Source organism: Chrysemys picta, chromosome 12, assembly GCF_011386835.1.
Source record: "Chrysemys picta bellii isolate R12L10 chromosome 12, ASM1138683v2, whole genome shotgun sequence".
NCBI lineage: Eukaryota > Metazoa > Chordata > Testudines > Emydidae > Chrysemys > Chrysemys picta.
In genome coordinates, this window is record NC_088802.1 from 49603364 (window position 1) to 49617127 (window position 13764).

General features: G+C 46.4%; 1 protein-coding gene across 17 annotated transcripts in view; it reads right to left on the reverse strand.

Annotated features, from left to right (window-relative positions):
• SMURF2 (SMAD specific E3 ubiquitin protein ligase 2) overlaps positions 1 to 13764 on the reverse strand; it is a 98535-nt gene that overhangs the window by 61864 nt on the left and 22907 nt on the right. Inside the window, exon 1 of one of the 17 annotated variants that reach the window (XM_065563649.1) lies at positions 4382 to 4489. The exons of the other annotated variants lie outside the window; for them this stretch is intronic. The gene's annotated coding sequence lies outside the window, so the exon portion shown is untranslated. Of the gene's footprint in view, positions 1 to 4381; positions 4490 to 13764 lie in introns of those variants that run through there. 17 annotated transcript variants of the gene reach the window in all.

A 13764-nucleotide genomic window follows, 5' to 3' on the forward strand; every position in this document is an offset into this window, starting at 1 on the left:
CAGCGCTGCACGCTCGCTCACAGCACTGCACGCTATTCCCCTCGGAGAGGTGGAGTACTTACAGCGCTGCGAGAGAGCTCTCGCAGCGCTGACGGCGTGACTACACTTGCGCTTCACAAGGAATTTTCATGTGTGCAAACTTGAACTTTGTAGAACAAAATAATTTACACTGCCTAGAAGTTTTCTGTACTCTACTTACTCCTGCTGCTAATTACTGAAGAGCTCTCTCTTGCATAGACTAGTTTTAGCTTTGGATTTATTCTACAGCAAAGTTATAATATTGTTTTTATGACATCAGGGTCTGTTGCTATGGAAATTATTATGTCACATTATTATTACAGTTTTAATCACACAGCATAAAAAAATACATGTAATAAATACACATAAGATAAGGTCCCTGTCCTGAAGAAGAAATTGCAATTTAAAGATGCAAATACAGAAGGCCATTACAGGAAACAGGACAAGCAATGCAAGTGGCAAAATGTGCAGTTGTATCTAGATTCAGAGAACTAATAGGATTTCATATGAGATGTGGAGGAGGAAACAGAATCTTCTTGGAAAATATTGATATGGAGTCTTTTCTGAGGGAAAAGGGTAATATGTAAGAAGGAGAAGAGTCGAGGGGAGGGTAAAGTTTTACCATTGGTAACAGAAAAAGAACACATATTGATGATACTCTAGAGGAAGAGTGACAGGATTTCGCGATATCCTGGATGTGATGGGAAGAGGTGAGGGATAGAAGGCAAACATAAGAACATAATAACGGCCATACCGGATCAGACCAAAGGTCCATCTAGCCCAGTATCCTGTCTTCCGACAGTGGCCAATGCCAGTTTCCCTGTTCTGTTCATTCCCTCTGAGGCATCATCAAGTGACCCATGCCCTGTCACCCATTCCCAGCTTCTGGCAAACAGTAGCTAGGGACACAATCCCTGCCCATCCTGGCTAATAGCCATTGATGGACCTATCCTCCATGAAATTTATCTAGCTCTTTTTTGAACCCTGTTGTAGTCTTGGCCTTCACAACACCCTCTGGCAAAGAGTTCTATGGGTTGACTGTGCATTGTGTGAAGAAATGCTTCCTTTTGTTTGTTTTAAACCTGCTGCCTATTAATTTCATTAGGTGACCCCTAGTTCTTGTGTTATGAGGAGTAAATAACCCTTCCCTATTGACTTTCTTCACGAGCAAAGATGATGCCAAAGCTACAAGTCTGGTTGAGAGAGTTAATGGTCTCAGCAATGAAAAAGTCTGGAAGAAAAATGACAAACTCACTCTGAGCTTGAGGTGGGCTTTCTCCAGGCCCACTCAAGAGATAAGAATAGGACAGAGGGAGTAAGGAGCTAGGGTGGAGAAAGCAGATTTAGCACCATGACTTCATTGCAACATAAACCAGAAGAGGAGGTGCATTGCAAGGGGAATAACAAACTGCATCTTTATATATGATTTAAAATGAAAGCCTAAGAAGAGTATGAAAAATAAGTGGGCGTAGGTCAAGGGTCGGCAACCTCTCAGAAGTGGTGTGCCAAGTCTTCATTTATTCACTGTAATTTAAGGTTTTGCGTGCCAGTAATACATTTTACATTTACAGAGGCCAGCGGACAGAACCCCAGACTGGCAGCGAGCTGAGCCACTGAGCCCGCTCCCGGCCCAGGGTTCTGTCCGCCGGCCCCTGCCAGCTAGGGTCCCAGCTGCTGGCCCCGCTCAGTCCGCTGCCGGCCTGGGGTTCTGTCCAGGTCAGCAGCGGGCTGAGCGGGGCCAGCGGCCGGGACCCCGGCTGGCAAGGGGCTTACGGCCGGAACCCCAAACCAGCAGCGGGCTGAGCGGGGCTGGCGGCCAAGACCCCGGCGGCAGGGAGCCTGTGGACAGAACCCCAGACCGGTACCCCAGGCCAGCAGCAGAGCCCCCAAGGCCGGCAGCAGAGTGCCACTGAAAATCAGCTTGTGTGTCGCCTTTGGAATGCGTGCCATAGGTTGCTGACCCCTGGCTTAGGTTGTAAAGTATTAAGTTACGCCCAGTGTGTGAATGACCCTCTTTATAAGAATAAATCATTTAAAAAATGAAATTTAATTCTTAAATATATCTGGTACATTTAAAAAAGTTTGGTTTTTTTAACTGCAGAATAATTACAAAGCAATCTTTTGTGCCTGATTTACTGTGACCAGTTTGAGACAAATCCTTTATAAACAGGTGCCCACATAAGATAACTACAAGACTGTATATATTGTTGAATAATATTCTAGAATCTAAAGGGTTTTTTTTTTTTAAAGTAAGTCTCTACTCCTACATTTACAAATAAAACTTTCAAAATCTGAACTCAGTATAAGCAAATACAGTAATGTTTCCCTTAGTCTGTAGGTAGCCTTAAACAATAGCTTTGAAAGAAATGTGAATTCATGTTAATGTGTTGTTGACTATGAAACCTAGTGATGATTTAGATGATGATATTGACAACTATTTCACTGATTAGTTTACTTACTGTTATTAAGACTGAGATTTAGTCATAGGTAGTTTTGGTAAAAGTCATGGACAAGTCACAGGCAACAAAAAAATTCACGGCCCCTGACCTGTCCATGACTTTTAATATATAAATACCCCTGACTAAAACTTAGCACCTCATTAGGCCCTGAGCACTGCTGCTCTGGGGGACCTCGAGACACTGCTGTTGTGGGGGTCCGGTGGCCAACGGCTAGCCCCTGCACTGGGCGCAGGGACTGACTGCCCCTGAGACCGCTGCTCAGGTGCTTCCCCTGGGATCAGCCACACCAGTCATTGCAGCTGCAAAAGTCACAGAATTCATGGAAGTTACAGAATCCGTGACTTCTGCGACCTCCATGACAGAATCGCAGCTTTAGTTAGGATATGTAGTAGCAGATACTGTGGGAGGGTGCAAAGTGTAGCTAGCTATTGTCAAGGGTTATGATGATTAATGTACGGCTGGAGCTCTAGAAGACCCCACTTAGGATCAAGGCCCCATTGTGCTATCCACAAACACAGAGGAAATGTCAAACTCTGCCTCCAAGAACTTACCATCTAAAAAGACATGAGCAGAGGAAAGAAATACATATACAAGCAAAGTAATTAAGCTGGGAATAGGTATACAACTTGTTAGCATCATGTTTGAGTTTATTTTTATATAAACTCTCCACACAGTCTAATCTCCCACCGGAGGCTGATGGCCACAGTGTAGGTCTTGGGGAAAGAAGCATTGTAAAAGGTCTATTTGAATTTGTCTAGCAATGCAAGATGTTCCCCTCTCCCCAGCTCTACCAAAATAAAATATATGCTATTTTTTCTTCTCTTTATTCAAAAGCTTACTAAAAGTATTAGCATGTGGAGACAATGGGCTTGTCTACACTGACAGTTTACAGTGCTGCAACTTTCTTGCTTGGGGTGTGTGCGAAAGAACACCCCCCTGAGCGCAGCAAGTTTCAGCGCTGTAAAGCGCCAGTGTTAACAGTGTCCCAGCACTGAGAGCCGCACTTCCAGCGCTAGTAGGTACCCCCTCGTGGAGGTGGTGTTTTTAGAGCACTGGGAGAGCATTCTCCCAGCGCTCTGCCGCGACGACACAAGCCATGTTAAAGCGCTGCCGTGGCTAGCCCAATGTGTAGACTAGCCCAATGTGAACGTGCAGCAGACACAATGATGTGATGGATTACAATGGCTCCTACCCAGCAAGCCAACATTTGTACTACTAGAGAATTAAACAGACTAAGGTCTGGTCTACACTACAGAGTTAGGTTGACGCAAAGTAGCTTACATCGACCTAACTGCATAAATGTCTACACTAAAATTTACGTAACTCACCCGCTACACTGCTTAATAACTCCACTTCCATGAGAGGCATAAAATCAGCGTTGATGTAGTTATGTTGATGCAGTGTCAGTGTAGACACTCTGTTGCTTACATCGACTGTGACTGGCTTTCAGAATAACAGGTACATAATTGGCTTGTGCGCCGCTGACACAATGAGCAAAGCATAGACATGCACCAGTGATACAATTACTGTGGCAGCTGTATGCCAACATAAATTAGGTTGACTTACTTTTGTAGTGTAGACATGCCTTAAGGCTTTAAGGTACTAGATTAATATGCACATTCAGGGCTAGTCTATACTGGGAACTTACACAGGTATACTTGTATTTCACTGGGGTGTGAAAAATCCACACCCCTGAGAGACGTAGATATTCCAACCTAGCCCCCAGCGTAGACAGCACTACATCGATGGAGGAATTCTTCCATCATCAACCTAGCTAGCACCTCTCAGGGAGGTGGATTAGCTACACCAACAGGAGCACCCCCAGCCTGTCGGAACAGGTAGCTTCTACACTGAAGCATTATAGCTGCAGCTGTGCTGATGTAACAGTTTAAGTGTAGACATACCCTCAGAATTAGACTCTCGGAGATAGTCTACCAGGGATAGCTGGTTTGTTGTTAGTTGCCTGGTGGTTAGAGCAGCGGTCTTGGAAATAGACCCATAAGTACTGAATCCAACTCTGCCAAGGGAACATAAGTAGGTTAAATGATTTAGCCAACACTATCTGTGCATCAGTTTCCCACACAGCTGTAAAACGGGAATACAATTTATCTCATAGGAGTGTTGTGAGTTAGTATCTGTTACATTGTGCTCCCCTGTCCATCTTTTGTATTCATCTATTGTTTCTTGTGTTATATAAGTAAAATCTGATATTTGTATGTGTTTGTACAGTGCCTAGTCTAACGGGGCACTAATTTATAATTGGAGCCCTAGAATTTAACACAATACAAAATATTTAGCATCTCTAAAGCACTTTGAGATCTTCAGATGAAAGATGCTATATAAAAATAAAGTGTTATTAAAAGATGAAATGCTTAACTACTTTTTAAAGTAAAGAATAAGATTTCCTTGAAGCATCCAATTATTAAAGAGTTTTAATTTTGATAAATATATTTATGTATTTCATCCCAACGTATACCATTCAGATGTCCACAGAACAAAACAGATACCGAAAGATCTTGATTTTAGGTCAAAAAAGATTTAAAAAATAAAAAACCTCACATGACCATAGAAGTCAAGTCTGTTAAACTGCAGAAACAGGAAAGGAATTGCAAAACAAATATATTTAAAGCTCAGTACATGGTTATGCTATAAGAAAATGAACACTTATCATTGCCAATACTGTATCCAAAAGCAACCAATACCGTGACAACAGCCAGCAATAAATTTATAGAGAAAAAAGGACTGAGTCCAAAACTAAGATTATGTTTACTAATCTTCTGTCTTTTCACATGTCATCACCATAGAAAAACTATTTCAGCCTTTTAAACCCAACCAGTAGGTTCAACATTATAGTTATTTTAACACAAGAGTCTGCTCTTAAAAAAAAAAAAAAAAAAGGTATTTCTTTCAGACCCTATGTAACATGTGGAGTGGGGGAGGGAAAGACATGCTGCCCTTCAGTTCTCAACACAATAGTTCATTTTAGAGACAAATTGTCATTTTTCTCTACCCAAACATCATCTTGGAAATCATTAATATGGTTTTCTGAGATTGGATCCCAGCAGTTTGCATGTAATATACAGTGCAATACAATCATTAAAATAAGTCCCAGCTGTAGAAACACAATGCTATGCTGTTGCTAATGTGCATGTACCGATAATGAATGGTCGTCTATGCTTTAATCTGAATAAAGCTCCCAACTGCTCTGTCTCTTCTTGCCAAAAATTCTCCTTCCTCCTCCAGACTGTTGTTGCATTCCAATTACACTGCTGATTGGAATGAAACTACTTCAGGGAGACTACACACACACACACACTTTTAGGATACTGTTCCTGAGACACAAACTGTTTAGACCATTTTGAACACTTAGCGGACACTACTTTTCTGCATGTTTTGTGAACTTTTTCTACCCTTTACAAATGAGATTTTTTCTCATAACTGAAGTTCAAGAAAGCATACACACACACAAGTTCCAGAAGGACAGTCTTTAACATTTCTAACCAAATTCTACTGTTTGCTTTAATTGCTGGCATGCTACACAGCAACTTTTATTTTTCTGTTTTTTCCCCAGATATAAAAGAAAGGAGGTATAAAATAAAGTGAAATGTTAAGAAATCTAACAAGGGAAATTGCAACTAACTAAAAGTCTAAGTACAAATTAAATTATTGTCACGCAGCGTTGCAAACATGTGGCAAGATAAAATAGGAACAATCTACAAAGAATATTGTTTATCCTGACACTGACTTTTTTTTTTTTTGGTTTGGGCAGTTAATCTTCATTCACTTGGAAATCTTTCTGAGTCCTCAGATTTAACAGAAAGGGCTTCTTCAACTGAGTGAATTGCAAATTATAAAACACCCCCATAAACTAAAGAGTTATTTTTAGTTAATAATAAAGTTCATAAAATTTTAAAAGGTTGTACTTAATTATAACTATAAAGGAACACTCGAGGGTGGTAAATATTCCACATTTAATTTCACAGGTGCACATGCTGAGAGATTAGGATTTTGAATGTTTCAATGCTATTCCTGCTCATGAGAATGGAGGAGACACCACAATAAAGCTACCCAGGATCACTAACATACCAGTGCCAGTGGGTTTGTCCAGCTAAAAGGCAGGTTTTCATCATGCAGTGAGGGTTGTTACTTTTTTTTCCCCCCCACTCTCTGGTTTACAGTTACAGCATGCATTTTAAATATGGAGATTTCACTATGAGATGCCAAATTGAGAGCAGTCAATAACATCCCTGACCCACCCCAAGCTTTTAAAAAGGGACAACTTAAACTTACAAATTCAGATAGAAATGTGGGGTTTTTTAAAACTCTATTATTACAAGTCACATCTAAGAGGCATATAACTAAAAAGAGTAGAAAAAATATTGATTTCACTTTATTCTATGCATCTGAAAACACTTTGTGTATAGTCACTTTCACTGTTACCCCTATATATTCAGTTTCCTTTGAGATTCCCACAAGAGAGAGACTATTTTTAAAAAGTGGTTATAAAGCCACAAACATTAGCAGACAGACTCAAAGGCACGTGGTACCTTCAACTATTAACTTCATGTTTTGAATTTATTTATTTATTTATTTATTTTGCATTACAGTAGTGCCAAGAGGCTCCAATCAGAATAGCAGCTGCATTATAATAAAAAGAAGAACAGGAGTATTGTGGCACCTTAGAGACTAACAAATTTATTAGAGCATAAGCTTTCGTGGACTACAGCCCACTTCTTCGGATGCATATAGAATGGAACATATATTGAGGAGATATATATACACACATACAGAGAGCATAAACAGGTGGGAGTTGTCTTACCAACTCTGAGAGGCCAATTAATTAAGAGAAAAAAAAACTTTGGAAGTGATAATCAAGCTAGCCCAGTACAGACAGTGTGATAATAAGTGTGAGAGTACTTACAAGGGGAGATAGAGTCAATGTTTGTAATGGCTCAGCCATTCCCAGTCCTTATTCAAACCGGAGTTGATTGTGTCTAGTTTGCATATCAATTCTAGCTCAGCAGTCTCTCTTTGGAGTCTGTTTTTGAACTTTTTCTGTTGTAATATAGCCACCCGCAGGTCTGTCACTGAATGAAACCTGCATTATAATAGGCACTGCCTTGCAAAGTATAGGACAGTCCTTGCCCCAAACACGTCACAAGCACATTTACAATCAAACAAAAAGAATGGCAGAAGACAGATTATATGTCATGTTGATGGGGTCTTTTTAACACTAAGAAATACAAATTACTTCCGCAACATATTTCACCTGTTTGGAAATCAAGGCTCTCCCATGTCAGACAAAATTCCAATACTGTATTGAAATCAATAATGTCAAATTATTCAGACTACAACTGGAACTAATGGCCTACAATTATCTTTCAACATTATAATTCTAAATTATTTAAAGTATAAAAGTAAATATTGACACATGACCTGGTTTTTAATTAAAGTTCTGTTTATCTGGAAGATAATCTAAAAGAATGATTCAGCTAATAATAAAATTATAACATGTTATCAAAATACTTTAGTGCAACATTAAAACACAATTATTCTAATAGCGCAAAAATACAAAGAAAACCCAAAAGGAAAAAAATTTTATTGTTAGGCTGAAATCTAAGTGCAAGGCAGAATAGTTTCTGAACAATATATAAAGCCTTCTTTATTATATATTAGAATAATTTCTACTATCAGAAATTTCATCCTTAGATATTTCTTTAATAATGATCAGAGTTCTAATTTATCCTTCACATAACACAAATTTGTAAAGTTCAACTTAGCTGATTTGCATTTAATAAATAAAACTTAATACACAATGTGTAAAAAACACCCATTTTAAAAGGTTCACATAAGTCTGCCTGTAAGCATTTTGTCAGTAAGAACAAAGCAAATCTGATCTCCAACTAAACAAACAGCACAAATCAATAACCCACTTCCAGACACCAGAGTGCAACCTAAGGAATCCAGAAAATGAAAGCATGTCCTAGTAATCTGAAATACTATTTGAAGGGCTGCAAAGTATACCAGAAAAAGACGGTTACTCACCGTTGTAACTGTTGTTCTTCGAGATGTGTTGCTCATATCCATTCCATTAGGTGTGTGCGCGCCGCGTGCACGATCGTCGGAAGATTTTTACCCTAGCAACACCGGCGGGTCGGCTGTGGAGCCCCCTAGAGTGGCGCCTTCATGGCGCTGAATATATACCCCAGCCGACCCGGCGCCCCCTCAGTTCCTTCTTGCCGGCTACTCCGACAGTGGGGACGGAGGGCGGGTTTGGAATGGATATGAGCAACACATCTCGAAGAACAACAGTTACAACGGTGAGTAACCGTCTTTTCTTCTTCGAGTGCTTGCTCATATCCATTCCATTAGGTGATTCCCAAGCCCAACTTAGGTGGTGGGGTCGGAGTGAGACATTGCTGTGTGCAAAACCGCTGATCCAAAGGCAGCATCGTCCCTGGACTGCTGCACTAGTGCATAGTGTTCTGTAAACGTGTGGACTGACGACCAAACCGCAGCTCTACAAATGTCCTGGATCGGAACTTGCGCCAGGAAAGCCGCCGAGGAAGCTTGTGCCCTCGTGGAGTGAGCGGTGAGGTGGGGTGCTGAGACACCTGCCAGGTCGTAGCAAGTCCGGATGCAAGACGTAATCCAGGAGGATAGGCGTTGTGATGAGACCGGTGAGCCTTTCATTCGGTCGGCCACTGCAACGAAGAGTTGCGTCGTCTTTCTAAAGGGCCTTGTGCGGTCAATATAGAAGGCCAGGGCCCTGCGTACGTCCAGAGAATGCAAACGTTGATCCTGGCGAGAAGCATGTGGTTTAGGGTGAAAGACCGGGAGAAATATATCCTGGTTGATATGAAATGGAGAAACCACCTTAGGGAGAAAGGCAGGATGTGGACGAAGCTGCACTTTATCCTTATGGAAAACTGTGTAAGGGGGCTCGGATGTAAGCGCCCTGAGTTCAGAAACGCGCCTTGCTGAGGTGATGGCTACGAGGAAGGCTGTCTTCCAGGATAGGTACAGAAGTGAACAGGTGGCCAGTGGCTCGAATGGAGGACCTGTGAGCTTGGAGAGAACCAGGTTGAGGTCCCACGTCGGAACGGGCTGACGTTGTTGTGGGTACATCCGGTCTAAGCCCTTGAGGAATCTAACGACCATCGGGTTAGAGAATACCGAGGACGCGAGTTCCCCTGGATGGAAGGCCGATATAGCGGCCAGGTGAACTCTAATTGAAGATATCGCCAACCCCTGCTGTTTTAGGGAGAGGAGATATTCCAAAATAAGAGGAATAGGTGCGTGCAATGGGGACGTGGCTCGTTGCTCGCACCAACAGGAGAACCGCTTCCACTTGGCCAAGTATGTGGTCCGTGTTGAAGGCTTCCTACTGCTCAGCAGAATCTGTTGGACAGAGTGTGAACACTGTTGCTCTGCCTGGGTGAACCATGGAGCAGCCACGCCGTGAGGTGGAGTGATTGCAGGTCGGGGTGACGCAGCCGGCCGTGGTTCTGCGTGATGAGATCCGGATACAACGGAAGCGGGATCGGTGTCTGAACCGAGAGTTCCAGCAGCGTGGTGTACCAATGTTGTCTCGGCCACGCTGGAGCGATCAGAATCACCTGTGCCTGGTCTCTGCGCAATTTGAGCAGTACCTTGTGGACCAGAGGAAACGGAGGGAAGGCATAAAACAGGTGGTCTTTCCAGGTAAGGAGAAACGCATCCGAGAGGGAGCCTGGGGCTCGACCTTGCAGGGAGCAGAACACGTGGCACTTCCTGTTGTCTCGAGATGCAAACAGGTCTATCTGGGGAAACCCCCACTTCTGGAAGACGGAATGTATGATGTCCGGACGGATAGACCACTCGTGCGTTTGAAAGGACCTGCTGAGTCGGTCCGCTAAAGTGTTCTGGACTCCAGGGAGGAACGATGCCGTGAGATGGATTGAGTGGGCGATGCAGAAGTCCCACAGGCGAATGGCCTCTTGGCATAGAATTGACGAACGTGCTCCTCCTTGCTTGTTGATGTAAAACATGGCCGTGGTGTTGTCGGTGAGAACTAACACACAGCGGCCACGTAGGAGATTGAGAAATGCCTGGCACGCCAGGCGCACCGCCATCAGTTCCCGAACATTGATGTGTAGGGCTAGCTGAGGTGCAGTCCACAGGCCCTGGGTATGGTGCTCGTTGAGATGGGCGCCCCAACCCAGAGATGAAGCGTCTGTGACCAGGTGCAGAGAGGGTTGTGGGGCGTGAAACGGCATCCCCTCGCAAACCACATTGTGATCTAGCCACCATGTGAGGGAGGTCAGGACCGAGTTCGGGATTGTGACCACCATATTCAGGCTGTCCCGATGTGGGCGGTATATTGATGACACCCAGGTCTGGAGTGGGCGAAGCCGAAGTCTGGCATGCCTGGTTACGTACGTGCAGGAAGCCATGTGACCCAGCAGGGTAAGGCATGACCTCACCGTGGTAGTTGGGAAGGCCTTGAGTCCTTGGATGAGGCTCGTGATGGTGCAAAAGCGATTGTCTGGCAGGATGGCTTGTGCGCGTCTGGAGTCTAGAACCGCACCGATGAATTCTATTCTCTGGGTAGGTTCTAGAGTGGATTTGTCCTTGTTGAGTAGGATACCCAACTTGTTGAATGTGCGCACTATTATGTGGACGTGATCGCGAACTTGTTCTTTGGTGCGACCGCGTACCAGCCAGTCGTCTAGGTACGGGAACACCTGTATCCCTTGCCGACGAAGGTACGCTGCCACGACAGCCATACATTTCGTGAACACCCGTGGGGCCGAGGATAGGCCGAAGGGAAGGACTGCAAATTGGTAGTGCACCCTGTTTACCACGAATCGCAGGAAGCGTCTGTGAGGCGTGTAAATAGCAATGTGAAAGTATGCGTCTTTCATGTCGAGGGCGGCGAACCAGTCTCCAGGATCGAGGGAAGGGATAATGGCCCCCAGAGAGACCATGCGGAACTTCAACTTTACTACGAATTTGTTGAGTCCGCGCAAGTCCAAGATGGGTCGCAGACCTCCTTTGGACTTGGGGATGAGGAAATAACGGGAGTAGAATCCCCTGCCCCTTAATTCCACTGGAACCTCCTCTATGGCCCCCATAGCGAGGAGCGTAGAAACTTCCTGTATAAGAAGTTGCTCGTGAGAAGGGTCCCTGAAGAGGGACGGGGAAGGGGGGGAGGAGGGGGGGATAGAAGAAAACTGGATAGCGTATCCCCTCTCCACCGTGCGGAGGACCCAACGGTCCGAAGTTATAAGGGACCAAGCACGGTGGAAGTGGGAGAGGCGATCCCGAAAGGAGGGGGCTGGATCCTGGGGGATGACTGGGGCGCCGTCCTCGACCGCACCTTCAAAAGTTCTGCCTGGGGCCTGAAGGTGGTCGAGGTGGCCCCTGGTTCTGGCCGGGTTGAGGGCCGGTCCACCTTCTTCTACCACCTCGCCCTCGCCTCCGGGCCGAGTCTTGTCTCTGACGAGGCGGGGGGGGGTAGAAGCGCTGAGGTTGCGGCCTAAATGGCCTGCGCTGGGGGCCCACAACATGCATCCCCAGGGAGCGCATGATTGTTCTCGAGTCCTTGAGGCTCTGCAGGCGGGAATCCGTCTTATCCGAGAACAATCCATGCCCCTCAAAAGGCAGATCTTGTAGGGTTTGCTGCAGCTCCGGAGGCAAACCCGAAACCTGAAGCCAGGAGATCCTGCGCATAGCGATGCCCGAAGCCAGGGTCCTCGCCGCTGAGTCTGCAATGTCCAAGGAGGCCTGCAAGGAGGTCCGAGCCACCTTCTTGCCCTCCTCTACCATGGCTCCAAACTCTTCCCTGGACTCTTGGGGAATCAACTCCTTAAACTTCCCCATAGAGTTCCAGGAGTTGAAATTGTAGCGGCTCAGTAACGCCTGTTGGTTCGCCGCTCTCAGTTGTAGCCCTCCGGCTGAGTAGACCTTACGGCCAAACAGGTCGAGCCGCTTAGCCTCTTTTGATTTAGGCGCTGCAGCCTGCTGGCCGTGGCGCTCTCGTGCATTCACTGATTCCACCACCAGTGAGCACGGTTGGGGGTGGGTGTACAAGTACCCATAGTCCTTAGAGGGGACAAAGTATTTTCTTTCCACCCCTCTCGCTGTGGGTGGAATGGAGGCAGGAGTTTGCCATATCGTATCCGCATTCGATTGGATCGTGCGGATCAGAGGTAACGCCACCCTCGATGGGGCATCTGCTCCAAGGATGTTCACGATCGGGTCGTGCACCTCCACTATCTCCTCCGCCTGCAGGTCCATATTACGGGCCATCCTACGCAGGAGATCCTGGTGAGCCCGAAGATCTATCGGAGGGGGACCCGTACATGAAGTGCCCGCCACTGCCTCGTCCGGAGAGGAGGAAGAGGATGCCTCCGGTGGTACCGGATCCAAGGGGGGGTCCTGATCCCCTTGCTCTTGGGCCGGGGCATCACCTGCACTTGGGTCCCTGGTGTCGGGTGGCGTGGACACCGAAGCCTCCATGCCTCCTGGCGGAGGCCGAGAGATGGTGGATTCTGGGGCCCTTCTAACCGAGTGACCCGAGCGAGAGGTCGATGGTATTGGAGCCCCTTGTTCTTGGTGGTATGCCCACGGGGTCCAAAACGACCAGTGAGATGGTCCATGAGATTGGTCCTCTGCCATCTCCTGCCAGTGGCCGAAATTTTGTTCATCGGCGCGCCCTTGAGGGGGGTATGCCGATCTCGACAAGTCCTCCGAGGAGCGAGACACCGATCTAGACGGCCATGGCGGTGCCGAGAGAGATGAAACCATCCCGGTGGGCTGCGGTGCCGCACGGTGCCGGTCCGGAGATGATCTATCTCTGCGCGGTGCCGGCGATCGGTGCCGGGACCGCGACCGGTGCCGATGACCTCGTCGGTGCCGGGAGTCGGATCTGGACCTCGACGAGGACCTGGAGTATGCCCGGTGCCGGGAGCGACCCCTCGACGTCGAGCGCCGACCGTAGCGGTGCCGAGAACTACGTCTCGACGTTGATCGGTGCCGACGATCATAGCGGTGCCGAGACGTAGAGCGGTGCCGCGAAGTAGATCTTGGCCGCGAGTACGACCGGTGCCGAGACGATATTCGGCGCCGGGACTGCGAGCGGCGTGGGGACCTGCTTCGGGACCTGGACCGGTGCCGAGGTTCCAGCCCCTGTGATGGTGGGCGCATCAAAGCAGGTTTCCCCCTCGACTGGACCGGGCGAGTCAACGGTGCAGTCGGTGCCGGTGGCTGAGGCGGTGCCGGCTCCGTGAGAGCTATTAAGTCT